Source organism: Martes martes (genome assembly GCF_963455335.1).
Source record: "Martes martes genome assembly, chromosome: 1".
Lineage (NCBI taxonomy): Eukaryota > Metazoa > Chordata > Mammalia > Carnivora > Mustelidae > Martes > Martes martes.
The window spans coordinates 42,036,582-42,056,645 of NC_137888.1; positions in this window are offsets into that span (position 1 = coordinate 42,036,582).

The following is a 20,064-nucleotide window of genomic DNA, read 5'->3' on the forward strand; positions in this document are numbered from 1 at the left end:
GACATGGGACAAGATAGGATTTGCAATTTTCAAGGAACAGCCTGATTGGCATGTAGAGAATGCATTAGAGGGGTATAGAGACACATCTAGGAAGACCAGGTAAGAGGACATTGCAGAAACTCCTAACTAAAAATAATGGTTGCTCAAATGAAAGAAATTATGTGATGGTTAAAATAATGAAACACACATTTCCTTTCCTCTTATGGTCTGGCTGACCTGGGATACATTTTAGAATATTTAGAGGAATGGAAATATGGCATAGCCTTCAGGCAAATCTCCATGAATAGCTTAGTAGTAGTATTCTTTCTGTCTTGCTATCTTTCTGTCTCTCTATCTCTCCTGTCTCTCTCCCTCTCCCTCTCTCTCTCTCAGTTTCCCTTATATACATAAACACACACACTCACACACTTTTGCATAAGAAATAAGAGAGGTTTGGATTATATTTCCTGGCAATAATTTTCAGTGCACAAATTCTGTATCTACTTTAAAGTTAACTGTTATCTCCTCAGACATTTATGCATTAATGAGGACCACATCACCTCTATTCTTCTGAGTGTCTGGGCTCACCCTATGCCATTTTGGCCCAAATCCGAAATGTCTGGTAACAAGTTATGTCTGTACAGAATCCTGCTGTGTTGCAAGGTACCCTGACCTTCCCTATATACAAGGAACTCCTATACCACAAGGATTCCCCGTCACAAGAAGCCTGTGACCACAGAAAAAGAAAAACAAATAAACAAACAAACAAGCACAGTTTTAAGAAAAGGAGACCCCTAACCACAGAGGAAGCCAGTTTTCATAAAGGGATCCCTGACTGCTTATTCAAGCTGGGCATTAGGTCTATAAAATGCCAACTAAAAGGGAATAAAAGGCTTGTGGAGGTGAGGTACTGCTGGGTGCCCCTCCCATTTCTACTCGCTGCGTAAAGATTAGCAGGAAAGGGAGAATCTTCCCTTCCAACAGCACATATATCTGATTCAAAGGCCACATGATCTTCGATGGATATGTGCCTGATGAGATTTTGTGCAAAAGGCCAAGGTTTCCCTAGCAAGGCAATTTGAGTTTACTCCAGCACTCAGATGGGCATTTGATGCCCTGAAGTTCTACATCATAGAACATTGGCACAGTGATTTTCAACTGGAAAGATTTCAAAGGGTAGTTTACAGATCTAACATTGTGGCAATTAATTCTCAATAAGATATTCCTAAAACACTTATTTTGAGCCATGTAAATTCCTGGGGATTTCTAATATTAACTAAATATAAAGTTAAGAAAAGTTTAAATAACCTCATCTGATACTACAGTCTGAGTTCATAAAGGGTGAATTTAGTTTGGGGGTAGCTTTTTAAATAATAATAAAATAGGGGCGACGGGGTGGCTTAGTGGGTTAAGCCTCTGCCCTCAGCTCAGGTCATGATCTCAGGGTCCGGGGATCAAGCCCCGGTTCGGGCTCCCTGCTTCCCCCTCTCTCTCTGCCAGCCTCTCTGCCTGCTTGTGATCTCTCTCTGTCAAATAAATAAATACAATCTTTAAAAAAATAATAATAATAAAATAGTGGAAACCACTGTATGTTGAAGCTGCTCCTACTAGAAAAGAGAGAGAAGGTGGGGGGCGGGGAACACCCAGTGCATCTATAAAATGATTTTCTTCTCTAAAACAAGCATATGGTTCACTCAGAAGCATTACTAAATTATTAAATTTCACATTAAAATGAAGGGAGTGTAAACTCATCCCTGCTTTGCCTCTTCACAATTATCTGTTGACCAATAGATGGTGCTCTGATCTAGATTCTGGTGGAGATTTAATGATGAGCAGATTACAGACTGTAGATCTTTATTGAATTAAAGGAAGTTTGCCAGACTCATTCATTCATTCATTTTACCAGTAATTATTAAGCACCCACCATGTGCTAGGACTATATTAGGGTTCTTTGAACAGGGTAAAGATTGCTGTAAAGGAAATAAAAGCTTCACCGTATTTCTTCTCAAGGTGATAATATTTCAGTTTATATTGCTGTGTAACAAATTCCTTCAAAGCTTAATGGCTTACAACACAACAATTTATTACGTCTCACCATTTGGTCTGTTGGCTGCTGATTTTTTCAGGGCTCGCTCACTCAGAGTTGCATTCAGCCTGGGCTAGAAGGTCTGAGACAGTGTAACTCACGCATCAGGCAGTTGGTGCTGGCTGTCCTCTGGGGCACCTATGTCTGCCTCCCCATAGACCAGACCTGCTTTCTTATTGCATGGCAGTCTCAGAGCAGGGCTCCAAGTGGTGAAACCAGAGCCATAAAGCCTATTAAGACTACATAGTCTTGTATGTTGCATCATGTCACTTTTGCCACCTTCTATTGGTCAAAGCGAGTCCAAAACCAGCCTAGATTCAAGAGGTAGAGGAATAGACTTTAACTCTTGATAGAAGACTGACAAATGACCCTGCAAAGGGACATGCTTCCTGGGATGGGAGGACTTTGTGGTCATATTTTTTGATCTACAAAAAAACCCAAGTAGATAAATAAATAATAATAAAACAGAAATGCTTAGATCCTATAGTCACCTTGTAGAAACATGGCTGGAGAAGCCTGGGGACTTGTGGTTTTTAAAAAGGAAAGTGGTATGTCTTGAAGACAAACTGTTTCGGGCTAATGAGGCTGTTGCTTCCGTGGAGAATAAAGGGTTAAATGGATGTGGATTGTATATGGCACACACTGTGAGAATTTCTTTATTATTTGTTTTTTCCATTATTCCTAGATACTTAGTTTTTTTTCAGCAGCTGGCTAACCTTAAGAGAGTGTGTTAACACCTAATTGGTACTTCTCCAGCAGGTAGGACAGAGATAATGAAACGAGATAGAACAGTGGAGTGGAGGTACGCTGGTGAGGCAATGTGATGTAGTTTGGTATTTGATGACATTGTATATGATCATGTAATTAACCTTTCAACAACAATGTTCAGTAAGCACACAAATATATTTTAGAAGTTGGAGCTTTTTTTTTTTTAAAGATTTTTATTTATTTATTTGACAGAGATCACAAGTAGGCAGAGAGGCAGGCAGAGAGATAGAGGAGGAAGCAGGCTCCCCGCTTGAGCAGAGAGCCCGATGCAGGGGCTTGATCCCAGGACCCTGAGATCACGACCTGAGCCGAAGGCAGAGGCTTTAACCCACTGAGCCACCCAGGCACCCTGAGAAGTTGGAGCTTTTTTGTGGGGGTAATCATTTCATTTATTAAATCCCTACCGTGTGTCAAGATTTTGGGACGCCTGGGTGGCTCAATTGGTTAAGCCACTGCCTTCGGCTCAGGTCATGATCCTAGGGTCCTAGCATTGAGTCCCACACCGGGCTCCTTGCTCAGTGGGGAGCCTGCTTCTCTCTCTGCCTCTGCCTGCCACTCTGCCTGCTTGTGTGCTCTCTCTCTCTCTGACAAATAAATAAATAAAATCTTTAAAAAAAAAAAGATTTTTATATATGTTATCTTTATGTTTTAACAATCATGAAAAGTGTCAGTTTCTTTATTACACATGAGAAAACTGAGGCCTAGGGAAGATGGGTGAATTTCTCATAGCCAAATATTAAGCACAGAACAGACTTTAGACTTTCAGGTGCCTACTCATTATGCATCCTCCTCCTCTCTTTGTGCAATGGAACCTCAGTTTCGCTGGAGGTTGCAATGTGCCCAGCCCAAACTACATTTCACAAGCTTCTTTGCATAGCCAATGAAAACTGGCTGATGAAGGGTAGCTGCAAGTTGTTTTGTAGGGCTTTTGGGAAAGAGCCTTAAAAAGGAGGCTGATTTGGTTGATATGCACATTTCTGCCACTATTCCTTCCTGCTGCTTAGAACAGGACGTGACACCTAGAGGCCTGGCATCCATATTACAAACATAAACACAAGCAGCTAGCCAGACTATTAGGATGGTAGAGCAGAGACCTGGAAGAAGCCCGGGCCCCTGAAGAAATTACGGACCTGCTTTATCAGCTCTTACATGAGATGAAAATAAAACTCCCATCTTGCTTAAGCCAGGGTTATTTCCTACACAGGCAGCTATACTCAATCCTAACAGTTAAAGACCCCAAAACACACAGCCCCCATTACTTTATCTCAGTTCTTTATTTAAAAATAAAATTTAGAAAATCAGTGTCATGAAAGTAATAAAATAATAATGCAGATGCAAGAATCTCCAAAATCACAAACATCTACTTCTGCAGAAAATCAGGAAGAACCTTATTTATGTTGAGCTCAGCCCTTGCAAACTGTATTTTCAAGGCTTGCTTCCTTGTTCTCCAATTTTAGTGACTCGGGCTTCTGAAGGATCCTGATCCTGCCTCTGTGTCTGAGAATGAGAGTCCCTTGCCTTTGTTTGGAGTCTGTGGCGCTATGACTTCTGTAGTGATCTGACCTTTGTATCCCACATCCTGAAGCGGTGCATCTTCAAATTTCAGCTGCATGAGAATCACAGGACATATTGGTAAATTAAAAAAAAAAAAAAAATCAGGTTTTCAGATCTACCGTAGAGGATTTTGAATCGGTTGTTCTGTGGCAGGGCCCAGGAATTTGTATTTTTAGCCAATACTCTCCATAGTTCTTAGGTATGTGATTCACAATTTCCCTTTTGAGAAACCCCGCTGAACCTTCATCCTAACCAGTGCCTCACACTGTTATCGGATCCAAACTTGAAATTTTTGGTGTGGAGGTGGGTGGGAATGTATTTTGGTGTCTTTCATAGAGATGGACTGAAGATGCATATATAGGAAAAAACAAAAAAACAAAAAACAAAACCTGGGTTAAACAAGATAGGGTTTGTATTTTCCACTCACATAAGTCCTGCTATGGTATGAACATCAAAGGTGATTCTTAAAATTTAGTAAGCCAGGTCAGGGTAATATGGCTTTTTTTTTTTTACTTATAGGAATTTTCTTGTAAGTTTTAAATCTGTACTAATTGCCATGGCTGGCACAAATTGTACCAGATGGATAGGTAAGTCTCCTACTTTTGCAGAGTTCCAAGTTGGCTTTCCTATTCTTAATTATTAAAGATTAATTTTATTTTGCAGAACATTCCCAGAGAATTACCAATACCTTTCCTCAAAGGACATACTTCAAACTTTAAAAGATCAAAATTTTAATAAAAGTTTGAAATTATTGCCAATGTTTTTACAGAAGCGACCCAATGATTTCAACTAATGGGGCATATGAAAGGCAACCATTGTAAAAAGGTAAAACCTAGGCCACCCTGGAAAGAAAATACATTTCTCTCTCCATAGTGGACACACAGGCCCTCTTCTGCTTTCAGGGATGGTTTCCTGAAAAGTTCAGTGGCATAGAATGTGAAAAATGAAAACAATCAGCCTCTATGTTTTAAGGAAGAGCTAGACATTTTACAAAACCCGCAATTTTACCTGACTACTCAATCCTATATGACTGGTAGCTCATACATGCTCTTATGCTCTTTAATTTACTCTTTTCCTTCAGCCAGGCTTAAATTAAATTAGTTTCTATTGGAGCACCTGGGTGGCTCAGTCGGTGAAGTGTCTGCCTTTGGCTCAGGTCATGATCGTGGAGTCCTGGGATGGAATCCCACGTGGGGCTTCTTGCTCAGTGGGGAGTCTGCTTCTCCCTCTGCCCCACCCCCTTGCGTGCACAAGCTCTCTCTGTCTCTGTCTCTCTCTCTCTCAAATATATAAATAAATAAAATCTTTTAAAAAATTTGTTTCTTTTGTAATCCTACCACTGCTACTGCTGCTGTTACTACTTCTACTACATCCCCAGCTCTTCCTGCCATTACTGGAGTATGCCTGCACGGTCAGGTCGGAATCGCAGGTGTGCTGTGAATGTCATCTGTTCAATAGCACATCTCTCTGCGCCGACGGAGACTGATTGAAATCTAGGCCTGATGCGGGAACTGTCTTGAAATTTCTGTTGTCTGTCGTTCTGTGAATTTCCTTTATTTTTCTCTCAGGTTGGGTCCTATCTCCTTAGCTCTCCTTTGATTTCTTTTCTCATTTCATTCGTTGTTTTGGTGGAACACGATTTCTCGTAGCGTCCTGAAAGAAGGTTTCATGACAGGTGAACTTTTTGAGGCCTTGCCTGTGTGACGCTGTCTTTATCATGCCATCACTCTCAGTTGCTGGACTGACTGGGTGTAGAATTCGAAACTGAGTGCTTCTTTGTAACTCATTGCTCCCCTTTCTTCCAGTTTCTATTGTAGTACCGAGAAGTCCAATGCCACTCTAATTTTTGATCATTGTGTGAACTATGCCTTTTTTTGCTCTTTAAACATTTCAGATCTTTTTGTTGTCCTCGGTGATCTGAAACATCTTGGCATGAGTCCATTTTATCTCTTATGTCAGTCCTTTGATGAAATTTTTCCATCTGTTGATTCATTTTTTTACAGTTCTGTGAATTTGTCCTGAATTGTTTATTTGATTATTATACCCCCGTCCCCCTGACCTTTTCCCTGTCTTTTCCTTTCTGGAATACCTTTTGATCTTAGACTCTATGGATGGACTTCTTCTTCTTTTTTTTTTTTATGTTTCTGTCCTATTTTCCACCCCTTTCCTCTTTTGCTCTACTTTCTGCCAGGTTTTCTCAATTTTTTTTCCATGTTTTTTCAATTGTATCTTTCAACCCTTACATTGTATATGTAATAACTACTGTTACACTTTTACTTTCCAAGAGCTACTTTTGTTGTTGTTGTTGTTTTTGGAATGGTTTCTTTTCTCTCCCAGCCCCCAGTAGTGTGGCACAGGCAGTCAGCTACCAAATACAGATTTGTATTTGTTCCCTAAAATAAAGTTGCTGATGGAAAGTGACTGCTCAGTCAAGGACTGCATTTCTGATTTCCGTTGCATCATGCTATCGGAAAGTGAACGACAAATAGCATATATTCTTCTAAGACAAAGAATTAGGAACTAAGTATCTTTCCTTTGCCATTCCTTTCATCATTTGTCATATGAATAGATAGAACTCTAAGAACAAAAGGGATGGAGAAGTCACAAGTGGGGAGGGAGCCAGAAACCTGGAGTAATTATGTGGAATAGAGCCCCCCACACCATCCCATTACCAACTGGACTTTTTATAGGTGAGAAATAAATATCTATGATGTTAAGCTACTGAGATGCCAATGTGTTGTCTCTATTATAGCAGTAGTATTACCTTAATTAAGATATCATTCTTTTGTTGACTGGTTGATGTAATAACTTTTTTCCCTCTGAGAAAATTAATGCTATTTTTAATTTCATTATTCTTTCTCCAGTGTAGTCTTGTTTTTCCTCAGGTTGCTTTTATGGGTGTTTGGTTTGACCACTTTCTGTCATTTGGATCCTTGCCTCAAATATCTTTATTGGCCATTTATATTTAAGAAGAGGGCAACAAAAAAATCCTCTTTGGAAACTGTATGTCTGTGTGGGAGTACATGGACTGTAGGCTTCAGAGTAGAGTAATTTGACTAGAATGTTTCTTTGGGAAATCCTTCAGGAGAGTATTTTCAAGGCTTTCTCTTGGACTTGCATGATTTCCCAGAAGAGGTGCTTTTGACCTCCTGCCTGGATGTATATAGTCTTCACACCTGACATTCTGAAAGCTAGGTTCAGGGGGAGATTGTGGGACAGGAGAATGCTGACATCTCAACATTCTGTCTGGGAGCTTGCATTTAACTCCCCATTTTTATTATGGCCCCTTTTCCTGCAACTCTGCCTGGTAGCCCTTTAATAGAGAAAACCTCAGTTTCACGCTCTGCAGAGTAACAATGAGTTGCCAGAGAGACTGCGGAATGACTGTCCAGCTTCACAAGTTTGGTGAGGGTCCAAGAGGTCTATATGTTTCTCAATAATGACTTTCAAATGATCCTGCAGTTTTTATCATCACTTTTACCCCTGGGTCTTCCAGAGGTGCTTGGTCCACTTAATCTTGGGTCTTTGGGGGATTCTGTCACATATATTGGGTTGTTTCTCAGCTTTTCCTACCGCTGGCTTAGAATTCAGCTCTCTCAGACTTGCCAAGTAATTTACCACTCATCCAGTTGCTCTCTAGCTTCCAAAACTGTGTGGTCTTTGTCTCATTTCCAAAACTCTTTGCCCATGCATCTTTATGCCTTTATTAAAAAAAAAAAAAAATACAGCTCATTGGGCTTTTAGAAGACAGCAGGGCTCTGTAAATGCATCAATTCACCATGTTTATCTGAAAACTTAAAAACAATTTAAATTAAAACCAACTCAATTTCATAATTTCCAAAATAGCAGGACGTCTAGAACCTTTCTTTCCTTCTCTTCTGAATTGCCCCATGACTCCAGAAGATTACTTAAAGGGGCAGATCTTGCTTATAATTGCTTCACCAAGAGGAAACTGGAAAATTGGCTGGATTGACTAGTGGGACTCATTCGTCTGCTACCATTTGTTCTGTAGCCGGTGGACACCGTTGCTCTCGTCAGTTGGTTTGGCAGAGCTCACTGCTGTGCTTTTGCTTTGCTGGTCCAGTTCCTTGCATGGGTTCTGTAATAGCGCTTAACCTCACTCCTTCAACCAAGGTGCTCCGTATTATCTCTTACAGTTGCATCTTTTTGGTTCATAGTCACATGCTCAGCTATTGTTTCCAGAGTGTGGCCCGAATTGGCTAAAATGAACAGCCAACCTCAGCTACACGTTGTGCCAGAACCAAGCCTCCCTGAATAAGCCTGGGTCACCAATTCAAATTCCTTTTCCCTAACCATAAGCGTTCCTAAGAGGACCCTAGAGTCTTTTTCTGCCAAAGCCCTTCTAGTGACTGCAAGTCCGGACACTGCCTGAGAACTTCCAGCACCTAACAGGGAAAGCACAGGTTTTTCTGATCAGCCGCATTTGTATGAGATTTGGAAGATGAGAGAGAACCAGAAATCCATTATGACTCTTCTTGGCAGTCATGGTCAGATATGTGGGCTTCAGCGGATGTAAGATCAGGGGCCTCTAATATTATCCTGTGACTTATTCACTTCAGTGCTAGAAGCAGCCTTGTTCACTAGCAGCATTTTCAAGTGGGTACTAAACACTTCCAAGTCTCTGGGAGGTCATGGTAAACCCTGAATGCTCGTGGCAGAATTTCCTGACCTCTCCATTCCTCTGGCATGTCTGACAGTTTGGAAAGCACCTAACCCTTTGTATTAATTCTCTTTCTGCTTGAAATGCTAGAATGACAAGGCTGTGACTCCCCTATCTTCTCCTTTTCATCAGGGTTTTGAGTGCCTCTTGTCTACACTGAGAGGAACACGGTGGCTGTCAGACGGAAGCTTCTATGTGGGGTGTGGTTTGTGGGCTGGAAGTCAAGCTCCGCGGACCCAGGCACGTTGCTTCCTCCCTCACTGACCCAGGCACGTTCCCTCACACAGACTGTGAGGGAAATTCAGGAGTCAAATGTAAATTATTTGAGGACTGCCTTTATTTTCCAAAGGGGAATGGTTAGAGAAAAAAATTACCCTCTTTGATAAATGATAAGACAAAAACTTTTCTATTTTATCCAGAAATCAAACTCACACTGGTAGGCAATGTATAAATAGTATCGCATCCAGAACTTTCATTCCGTGGATCCCAGCCTATATAATTTAAATCTATTATTGTCCATGCTGTCATCCTATGAAAAAGCTAAACATTTGTTGGCCTCTTTTCCTCTAAAGAACCTTAATTACTGGACTTTTTTATATTATGGAAAAATTCTTTTTTACATTAAGTATACTAACAATTATCTCAGTGACTGAACCATTATTTTCAATTCTGCTTGTTTCTGTCTCACTGGAAGTTTAGACCAAAAATCTCTGAAAGAAGGTAATATATAATTGAAGGAGCATAACCTTGTCACATCAAATTTCTTTAAAACGTATATAAATTTTTAAATTCACTATGTATTGGAAGATATTCATCAAGGTCAGATCATAGAACTTTTCGGAATAGTCTTTTCAAAGTAGTTTGACATATATGGAGTATTACTTATTTATAATTATTTTAATGGGACCTGTTGGTAGGTTGCAAAAGGATCCTTTGATTGGCCACAATATCTTCTGATCTCAGATCACGGAAAAGTTGTAATCTCTAGGTCAGTTGTTGTTCAGTACTTGTAGCATATTTTCCGATAGACATATCATTTATTTCATTTATGTAATATTTATACCCTGCCTACTCCAGAAAACGATCAGAAGAAATGTATGTAACTAAGTGCAATGTAAAGTAAGAAAAGTTTAAAATTGAAAGGGGCAGAGAAATACACATCTCTTGGTGCCTAAGGTATTTTTAAAAGGAGGCAGGTAGAAGATAGATAGATAAAGATAATATCATAAAGATCTATTACCTCATCTTTGTGCTTGTGTGAATTTGATCAAGCTTCTGAATCTCAGTATCCACATCTATTAAATGGATTTAAACTGTAACCTGGCCTATGTTCCATGACAAAGCCTTAATGAAGGACTCCTCCTTTAGAGCTCCTCAGCATTTCCTCCAGGATCCCTGGCTCAGGATGAACAAGGACAACTCTGGAAAGTTCTTCCTCCGGAGCATCTCTCTCTCTACTCCTATTTTTGCTGGACCAGCGGCACCAGCTTTAACCTCTGCCCGTGCTTGTGCTGAGATCCTCTGATGGGCAGACCTCCGTGAGACTCACAGAATCTGTTTGTGCTGCTGTCCATCTACTTTACCCCACTGACTGACTAATCTTCTTTTCCACTAGCCAGGAAATCACCTTATCTTGCGATTTTCAACTCTAAAGCTGTTACATCCCAGGTGATGCTGACTTCCTCTGATATCACACCTTTCTATTTCCCAGAGGACAGAACTTTCGGCAGGCCAGGTCAAGGGATGATGAAGCCTGGTCAGACCTTCCCCTGGAACTACTAGTTCTTCTAAAAATCTACCTACTGTGCCATCTGGACCAATCTTAACTCCGTGCACTTTTCCCTGGTTTAAAGAGTTCTCTCCAGTCTAATACAATTTTACGGAAGCTTCCAGGCTTTTATACAAGATCTCATTCCAATTGGAATATAAATACACCTTATTTCCCATGGATCACTGGACCTCAACCAAACGCAGGAATGCCGCCTTGCATTCATTTCAGTGTCTGCTAAGGAGGTTCAGCGTTCTGGAGGACAAAGTAAGCCACCAGGGGGCAGTGTTGCCTAATCTTGCGTTCCAGCCTAATCCTCTTGGGGAAATGCAGCCCCAAATCTTTTGTTGAACTCAAGTTTAGATAAATTGTGAAGCCTAAATAAGATAATATAATAGTTGCGACTACTGATCTTAAATGCCTCTAAGTGCCAAGTATTTTATATATTATTTCATTTAATTCTCATGTAGGCCAGATAACATGTGGGTTTCTCCGCCCAGTGAGATTTAGATGGCATTATTTCAAACATTAATAATTCCATGACTCCAACCCACAAATTCTGTTAATCTCTCTGTGTTAAATGCCAATGGTTTCCTTTGCCTATGGCTGCTGAAATTGTCCATGCTGTCTATATTTGCACAAATCGGTTTAGCTTTTCCATTAAGTTTCTATAGGACATCCATTCTGTTCACAATGAGTCTTTTAGGGTCTACAGGAAGGGGTCAGTTTATTGTTTTTTCTTTTTCCCGTCAGACTCTATCCCTTCCCCCAAATCCCCAAATGACCAATCAAATCCCTCCTTTCTTCTTATAATAACTGAATGTATTCATTGCTTGAGGTTTTCTCTCATCCAAGTTACATATTCTCAGACAATGGGAAAGGGAAATCTGAAAGTGAAATCTTGGTGACATAGTTTGTCTGTGTGAACTCTTTGTCAATGGAATGTTTATAATTTAGGAATTTCAAGCATATGCAAAAAGGCTCTTCTACTAATCAGAATTTCATAGGATTGTTCTTCAGCAGTTACATGTCGAGTGAGTTAATTATGAACCAGTGCCCAAAAAAAAAGTTTAGCACACTGAGAAGATATCAGAAATATCTCAAATGAATATTAATGTTTTGAAATGTCCATGTAATTGAAATCAATTTAAATGTAAAAATAATTTGAAGAATGCTAATGCAGTGGCAGAGTCTCCCACAGATAAATATGTCAAAACACATTAGAATTTCTCTGAGGCTGTGGCAGAAACCTGTATTGTGAGTAGGCTGCAGGATAGGCAGATCTGACTTCATTTTTGCTCTGTTAAGCCTATTTCTTTCCGGTTTTTGTATCTGCATCTTTAGTCAGAGGATTTTTGCTTTGGCCATGTGGATTTTTCTTGGAAATGACACCTCTGCTTTAATTTTAATTTTGTTTAAAGTGGACTGACTTACCTAAATGTCTAGGTTTGGGTCTCATAAACTTCAATTTTTAGTGATTTATAATTAAAAAATATATTGTAGGGAAAAATATTGCATGAGTCCACTTATATGTAGTATCTAAAATAATCAAACTTCCAAAAGTGGAGAGTATAATGGGGGATGCCCAGGATAGAGGGGCAAGGGGAAATGAGGAGTTCAATGTATGTAAAGTTTTGGTTTTGTGAAATGACTAAGTTCTAGAAATCTGCTATCCAACATTGTGGCTATAGTTAATAATACTGTTCTGCACACTTTAAAAGATTGTTAAAAGGGTAGATTTCATATTAAGTGTTCTTACCACAAAACAAAATAATAAACCCAGAAAACAACAACAAAAAGGAGCATGAGAAAACTTTTGGAGTTGTTATGTTTATTATCTTGACTGTGGTGTTGGTTCGTGGGTGTATATGTCCAAAGTCATCAAATTGTTTTTTACATTAATTGCATCTAGTCTTTTTTACATACTCGTTATATCTCACTAAAGCTGCTTAAAAAAGAAATATGTATGGTAAGGAAAGTAAGTTGGCACCCTTTTTAAGTTGAGCTATGGTTGATATATACCATTATATTAGTTTCAGATGTGTCCATTGCCAAATGATCACTACAATGAATTTAATTAACATTCATTACGACATAGTTACATTTTTTTCTTGTGATGAGAACTTTTTAAAAATTTATTGAGGTATAACTGACACACAATGCTATATTAGTTTCAGGTGTATAACATAGTGATTTGACATTTGTAACATTTGTATACATTGTGAAATGGTCACCACAATAAGTCTAGTTACCATCTGCCATTCTGCAAAGTTAATGCAGTGTTATTGCCTATACTCCTCACGCTGTACATTACATCCTCATGACTTATTTTATACCTAGAAGTTAGTATTTAATCGCCTTCACCCATTTTGCTGCCCCCTCTCCTGTAGCAACTACCAATTTGTTCTCTTTATCTGTGTGTCTGGGTTTTATTTTGTTTTGTTTGTTTTGTTTTTTAGATTCTACATATAAGTGAAATCATGCAGGATTTGTCTTTCTGTTTGACACATTTCACTTAACACAGTATCCTTGAGGTACATGCATGTTGTTGTGAATGGTAAGATTTCATTCTTTTTTATGGCTGAGTGGCATTCCATTGTGTATATACGTGTGTATATACATATATCACGTCTTCTGTCCATTCATCTGTCAGTAGACACTTAGATTTCCATATCTTGGCTATTGTAAATAACACTGCAGTGAACATAGGGGTGCATATATCTTCTTGAATTAGTATCTTCGTTTTCTTCAGCCAGATACCCAGAAGTGGAATTGCTAGATTTTATGGTACCTCTATTTTAATTTTTTGAGGAACTTCTATACTGTCATCACAACAAGTGCACTCCTTAATCCCCGTCACTTATTTTACCCATCCCCCAACCACTTCCCTTCTGGTAACCATCAGTTTGTCCTCTATAGGTCTGTTTCTTTAAAAAGAAAAAAGAAAAAAAAGTCTGTTTCTTGGTTTGCTCCCTCTCTGTCCCCCTCTCCTGCTTTGCTTATTTGTTTCTTAAATTGCACAAATGAGTGAAATCATATGGTATTGTCTTTCTCTGATTAACTTAGTTTGCTTAGCATAATACCCTCTAATTCCATCCATGTCATTGCAAATGGCAGGATTTCATTCTTTTTTTATGGCTGAGTGATATTCCATTGAATATATATATACCACATCCTCTTTATCCATTCGTCAGAGGAGGGGAATTGGTCTGTCTCCATGATTTGGCTATTGTAGATAATGCTGCTATAGACATCAGGGTGCCAGTTAAGCCAGCCATTAAAAAGATGTGCAAAAAATGTGAAAACAATAACAATGAAACATCGGGGTGCATGTATCCCTTTGAATTAGTATTTTTGTATTCTTTGGGTAAATAACTAGTGGTACAATTGCTGGATCATAGCTTAGTTCTATTTCTAACTTTTTGAGGACCAGTTTGCATTCCCAGCAACAGCATGAGACAGTTCCCCTTTCTCTACATCCTTGCCAGCACCTCTTTTTTTCTTGTGTTACTGATTTTAACCATTCTGACAGATGTGAGATGGTATCTTATTATAGTTTTGATTTGTATTTCCATGATCAGTAATGTTGAACATCTTTTTATGTGTCTCTGGGCCATCTGTATGTCTTCTTTGGAAAAATGTCTATTCACTTCTTCTCCCCACTTTTAAATGGATTATTCAGTTTTGGGGTGTTGAGTTGTGTAAGTTCTTTATATATTTTGGATATAACCCTTTATCAAGTATGTAATTTGTAAATGTCTTCTCTCATTCTGTAGGTTGCTTTCCAGTTTTGTTGAATGTTTCCTTTGCTGTGCAGAAGCTTTCCAGTAGTTTATTTTTGGTTTTGTTTCTCTTGCCTCAGGGAGATGTATCTAGAAAGAAGTTGGTATGGCTGATGACAAAGAAATTATCGTTTGTATTCTTTTCCAGGATTTTCATGGTTTCTTGTCTCGTATTTAGATTATTCATCCATTTTGAATTTATTTTTGTGTCTTGTTTAAGAAAGTAGGCCAGTTTCATTCTTCTGCATGTGGCCATCCAGTTTTCCCAACATCATTTGTTGAAGAGATTGTCTTTCCTATTTGTATATTCTTTCCTATTTCATTACAGATTAATTGGCCATACAGTTGTAAGTTTACTTCTGGGTTTTCTGTTCTGTTCTATATTGATCTATGTGTTTATCTTCATGCCAGTACCATGCTCTTTTGCTTACCACAGTTTTGTAATCTAACTTGAAGTCTGGAATTGTGATGCCTCCAGATTTGCTTTTCTTTTTTCCTTTGAGGTTTCTTTGGCTATTCACGGTCTTTTGTGGTTCCATACAAACTTTAGGATTGTTTGTTCGAGTTCTGTGATAAATGCCATTGGTATTTTGATAGGGATTGCATTGAATGTGTAGATTGCTTTAAGTGTGGATATTTTAACAATAGTTGTTCTTCCAATCCTTGAGCATGGATTGTCTTTCCATTTCTTTGTGTCATCTTCAATTTCTTTGATCAGTGTTTTATAGATAACAGAGTATAGGTCTTTTACCTCTTCTGTTAGGTTTATTCCTTGGTATGTGATTGTTTTTGGTGCAGTTGTAAATGGGATTAATTCCTTAATTTCTCTTTCTGCTGCTTTATTTTTGATGTGTAGAAATGCAACAGATTTCTGTACATTGATTTTGTATCCTGTGACTTCTGAATTCATTTATCAATTCTGGCAGTTTTTTGGTGGAGACTTTTGGGCTTTGTATATAGAGTATCACATTATTTGCAAATAGTGAAAGTTTGACTTCCTCCTTACCAATTTGGATGTCTTTTATTTCTTTTTGTTGTCTGATTGCTGTGACTAAGATTTCCAGTACTAACTTAAATAACAGTGGTGAGAGTAGACATACCTGTCTTTTTCCTGACTGTAGAGGAAAAGCTCTTAGTTTCTGCCCCTTTGAGGATGATATTAATGGTGGGTTTCTCATATATGGCCTTTATTATGTTGCCTTATGTTCCCTCTAAACCTACTTTGTTGAGGATTTTTATCATGAATAGATGCTGTACTTTGTCAAATGCTTTTATTGCACCTATTGAAATGATCATATGGTTCTTATCCTTTCCTTTATTAATATGATGTATCATGTTGATTGATTTTTGAATATTGAAACATTCTTGCATCCTGGGACTAAATCCCAGTTGATCCTGGTGAATGATTTTTAAATGTATTGTTGAATTCAGTTTTATTGAGAAATTTTGGATCCCTGTTCATCAGGGATATTGGGCTATGATTCTTTTTTAGTGGAGACTTTGATTGGTTTTGATAATTCTGGCCTCATAGAATGAATTTGGAAGTTTTTCTTCCTTTTCCATTTTTTGGAATAGTTTGAGAAGAATAAATAGTAACTGCTGGGTAGAATTTGCTATGTCTACCCTGTGAAGCCAACTGGTCCCTGGACTTTTGTTTATTGGGAGTTTTTTGATTACTGATTCAATTTCTTTGCATGTTGTAAGTGTGTTCAAATTTTCTATTTCTTCCTTTTTCAGTTTATATGTTTGTTAGTTTGCATGTTTGTCGGGATTTGTCCATTTCTTCCTAGTTGTCTGATTTGTTGCCATTTGGTTTTTCATAGTTGTTCTCATAATTGTTCATATTTCTGTAGTGTTGGTTGTTATTTCTGCTCTCTCATTTGTGATTTTATTTGGGTCCTTTCTCTTTTCTTTTTGTTAAGTCTGGCTAGGGGTTTATCAATTTTATTAATTTTTTCAAAGAATCAGCTCCTGGATTCATTGATCTGTTCTATTGATTTTTCAGTTTGTATATCATTTATTTTGCTCTAATTTATTATTACCTTCCTTCTACTGGCTATAGGCTTCATATATTGTTTTTTTTTTCTTGCTTCTTTAGGTATAAGGTTAGGTTGTATATTTGAGATTTTTCTTGCTTTTTAAGGTAGGCCTGTATTGCTATATATTTCCCTCTCAGGGCCACTTTTGCTGAATCCCAAAGATTTTGGACTGTTGTGTTTTCATTTTTAATTGTTTCTATGTATTTTTTAAAATTTCTTCTTTGATTTACTAGTTGATCATTGTGAAGTAACATGTTGTTTAACTTCATGTGTTTGTGGTCTTTCCAAATTTTTCTGGTGGTTGACTTCTAGATTCATCGCACTGTGGTCAGAAAAGGTCCATGGTATGATTTCAACCTTTTTGTATTTGTTAAGGCCTGATTTTGTGACCCAGTATGTGATCTTTTATGAAGAATGTTCTATGTACATTTGAGAGGAATGTGTATTCTGCTGTTTTAGGATGGAATGTTTTGAATATATCTGTTAAGTCCATCTGGTACAATGTATCACTTAAAGCCTTTGTTTTCTTGTTTATTAACGGTTTAGATGATCTGTCCATTGATATAAGTGGATTGTTAAAGTCCCCTACTATTATTTTGTGTTATTACCAATTAGTTCCTTTATATTTGTTATTAATTGTTTTATATATTTGGATGCTGCTATGTTGGATGCATAAATATTTATAATTGTTATATTTTCTTATTGGATTGTCCCCTTTTTGATTACATAATGTCCTTCTTTGTTTCTTTTTACAGTCTGTTTTAAAGTCTCATTTGTCCATTGTAAGTATTGCTACTCTGGCTTTCTTTTGACATCCATTTGCATGATAAATGTTTCTTCATCCCCTCACTTTCAATCTGAAGGTGGCTTTAGGTCTAAAATGAGTCTTTTGTAGACAGCATATAGATTTTTTTTTAATCCATTCTGATACCCTGTGTCTTTTGATTGGAACATTTAGTCTATTTACGTTCAAAGTAATTATTTATTCATATGTATTTATTGCCATTTTATTACTTGTTTTGGCATTGTTTCTAGAGATTTTCTCTGATCCTTTCTTGTCTTTGTCGTGTTTGGTCTCTCCTTTGCACTCAAAGAGTCCCCTTTAATATTTCTTGCAGGGCTGGTTTCGTGGTCACGAACTCCTTTAGTTTTTATCTGGGAATCTCTTTATTGCTCGTCTATTGTGAATGATAACCTTTGCTTGAGAGTATTTTTGGCTGCAGATTTTTCCCATTCAGGACTTTGAATATATCATGCCATGCCCTATTTCTTTCTTATCTTTTACTCTTCCCTTGTGGTTTGATGGCTTTCTTTAGTGTTATGTTTATATTCCTTTACATAGTGTTATGTTTATATTCCTTTACATTTAATTTACTAAATTACATTTAGTAAAATGTAATTTTACTAAATTACATTTAGTGTTATGTTTATATTCCTTTACATATTCCTTTACAATGTATCTATTTGTGTGTAAGCTTTTGCTTTGTGGTTATCATGAGATTTACATGTAGTGTGTGGGTGTGCGTGCGTGTGTGTGTGTGTGTGTGTGTGTTTTAAGTTGATAATAACTTAAATTTGAACACATTCAAAACTACATTTTATACCACCCATGATTCATGTTTTTGATATTTCTTTTTACATCTCTTTATCTTATGTATTTCTTCACTAATTATTATAGTCTTAGTTAATTTTCCTACTTTTGTCTTCTTAGCCTTCTTAGTTGCTTTTTAAAAAAAGATTTATTTATTTATTTGAGGGAGAATGAGACAGCAGAGATGGGGGCAGAGAGAGAGGGAGAAGGAGAGAATCTCAGGAAGTCTCCCCACTGAGTGTGGAGCCCGATATAGGGTTCTGTCTCAAAACCCTGAGATCATGATCTGACCTGAAATCAAGAGTTGGACACTTAACCAACTAAGCCACCCAGGCATCCCTTGCTTAGTTACTTTGTAAGTAATTAATCCACTGCCTTTGCTATATATTTACCTTTTTGGTAAGATTTTTACTTTCCTTTGTTTTCTTGTTATTAATTAATGTCTTTTCTTTGAAGTTTAAAGAAATCTCTTTAATATTTCTTGTAAGACTGGTTTAGTACTGTTCAACACCTTTGGCTTTTGCTTGTCTGGAAAATTCTATCTCCTTCAAATCTGGATGATAATTTTGCTGAGTAGAGTATTCTTGGTTGGAAGGGTTTTAAGGGTTTTTTAATTTTTTTTTTTTTCCTTTCAGTCTTTGACTATGTCATACTAGTTACTTCTGGCTTGCAAAGTTTCTGTTGAGAAATCTGCTGATAACCTTATGGAGTTTCCCTTGTACATAACAATTTGTTTTTCTCTTGTTGCTTTTAAGATTTACTCTTTATTTTCACCTTTTGGTATTTTAATTATAGTGTCTCTTTGTGTGTTTCATTTCTTTGGATTCATTTTATTTAGAACTCTCTGGGCTTCTTAAACCTGGATGTCTGTTTCCTTCCCTAGGTTAGGGAAGCTTTAAGCATTTATTTCTTCAAATAAGTTTTCTGTCCCTTTCTCCTTTTTCTTTTTTTCCTTCTGGGACTCCATAATGTGAATATTATTTCAGTTGATATTGTTGTAGAGGTCTTCTAAATTAATTTTTAAAAAATTATCTTCATTTTTAAAAATACTTTTTTTCTCTTTTTGCTGCTTTGAATGAATTCCATTGCTTTTCTCCCCAGCTTGCTGATTCATACTTCTACTTTATCCAGTGTGCTGTGAAACCTCTCTAATATATTTTCCAGTTCAGTTATTACGTTCTTCAGCTCTGTGACTTCTGTTTGGTACTTTTTAAAATGTTTTCTGTCTTTTTATTGAAGTTTTCACTCTGCTCATCCATTCTGTTCCTGAGTTTGATGAGCATCTTTATGACTCTTTGAATTCCTTATCAAGTAGATTATTTATCTCTGTATAATGATGGCCTTTTTCTGAGATTTTTGTCTTTTACTTTTACTTGGCATGTATTTCTCTTTTTCCTCATTTTGCTTGGTTCTCTGTGTATATTTCTATGTATTAGGCAAAACAGCTACCTCTCTTAGTCTTGAATAAATGGCCTCGTGTAGGTGATGATCCTTCTCATTCAACCTTGCCCTAGCTCTTGGTTGCTTCTGAAACCTTTGTGATTGTCCAAGCTGCCTCATGTATTCTTGATATGCCCTCATTGTTAAGTGCATCCCAAGAATTGTCACTGATCCTAGGGGAGGAATCTCATTTAACACCTAGTTTCAAGTTTCAAGCTGATTGGAAGCTAGACCCTAAGGCAGTGTTTTTTAAAGTATGCAAATATATGTATTCCTGTGGGGTTGCAGGTATAATCCCTGTTGGTCTCCATACCAGAAGATCTGGAGATGACAATTTCAAAACTGGGGGCTCCAGATGAGTGTATAAGCTCCTTTC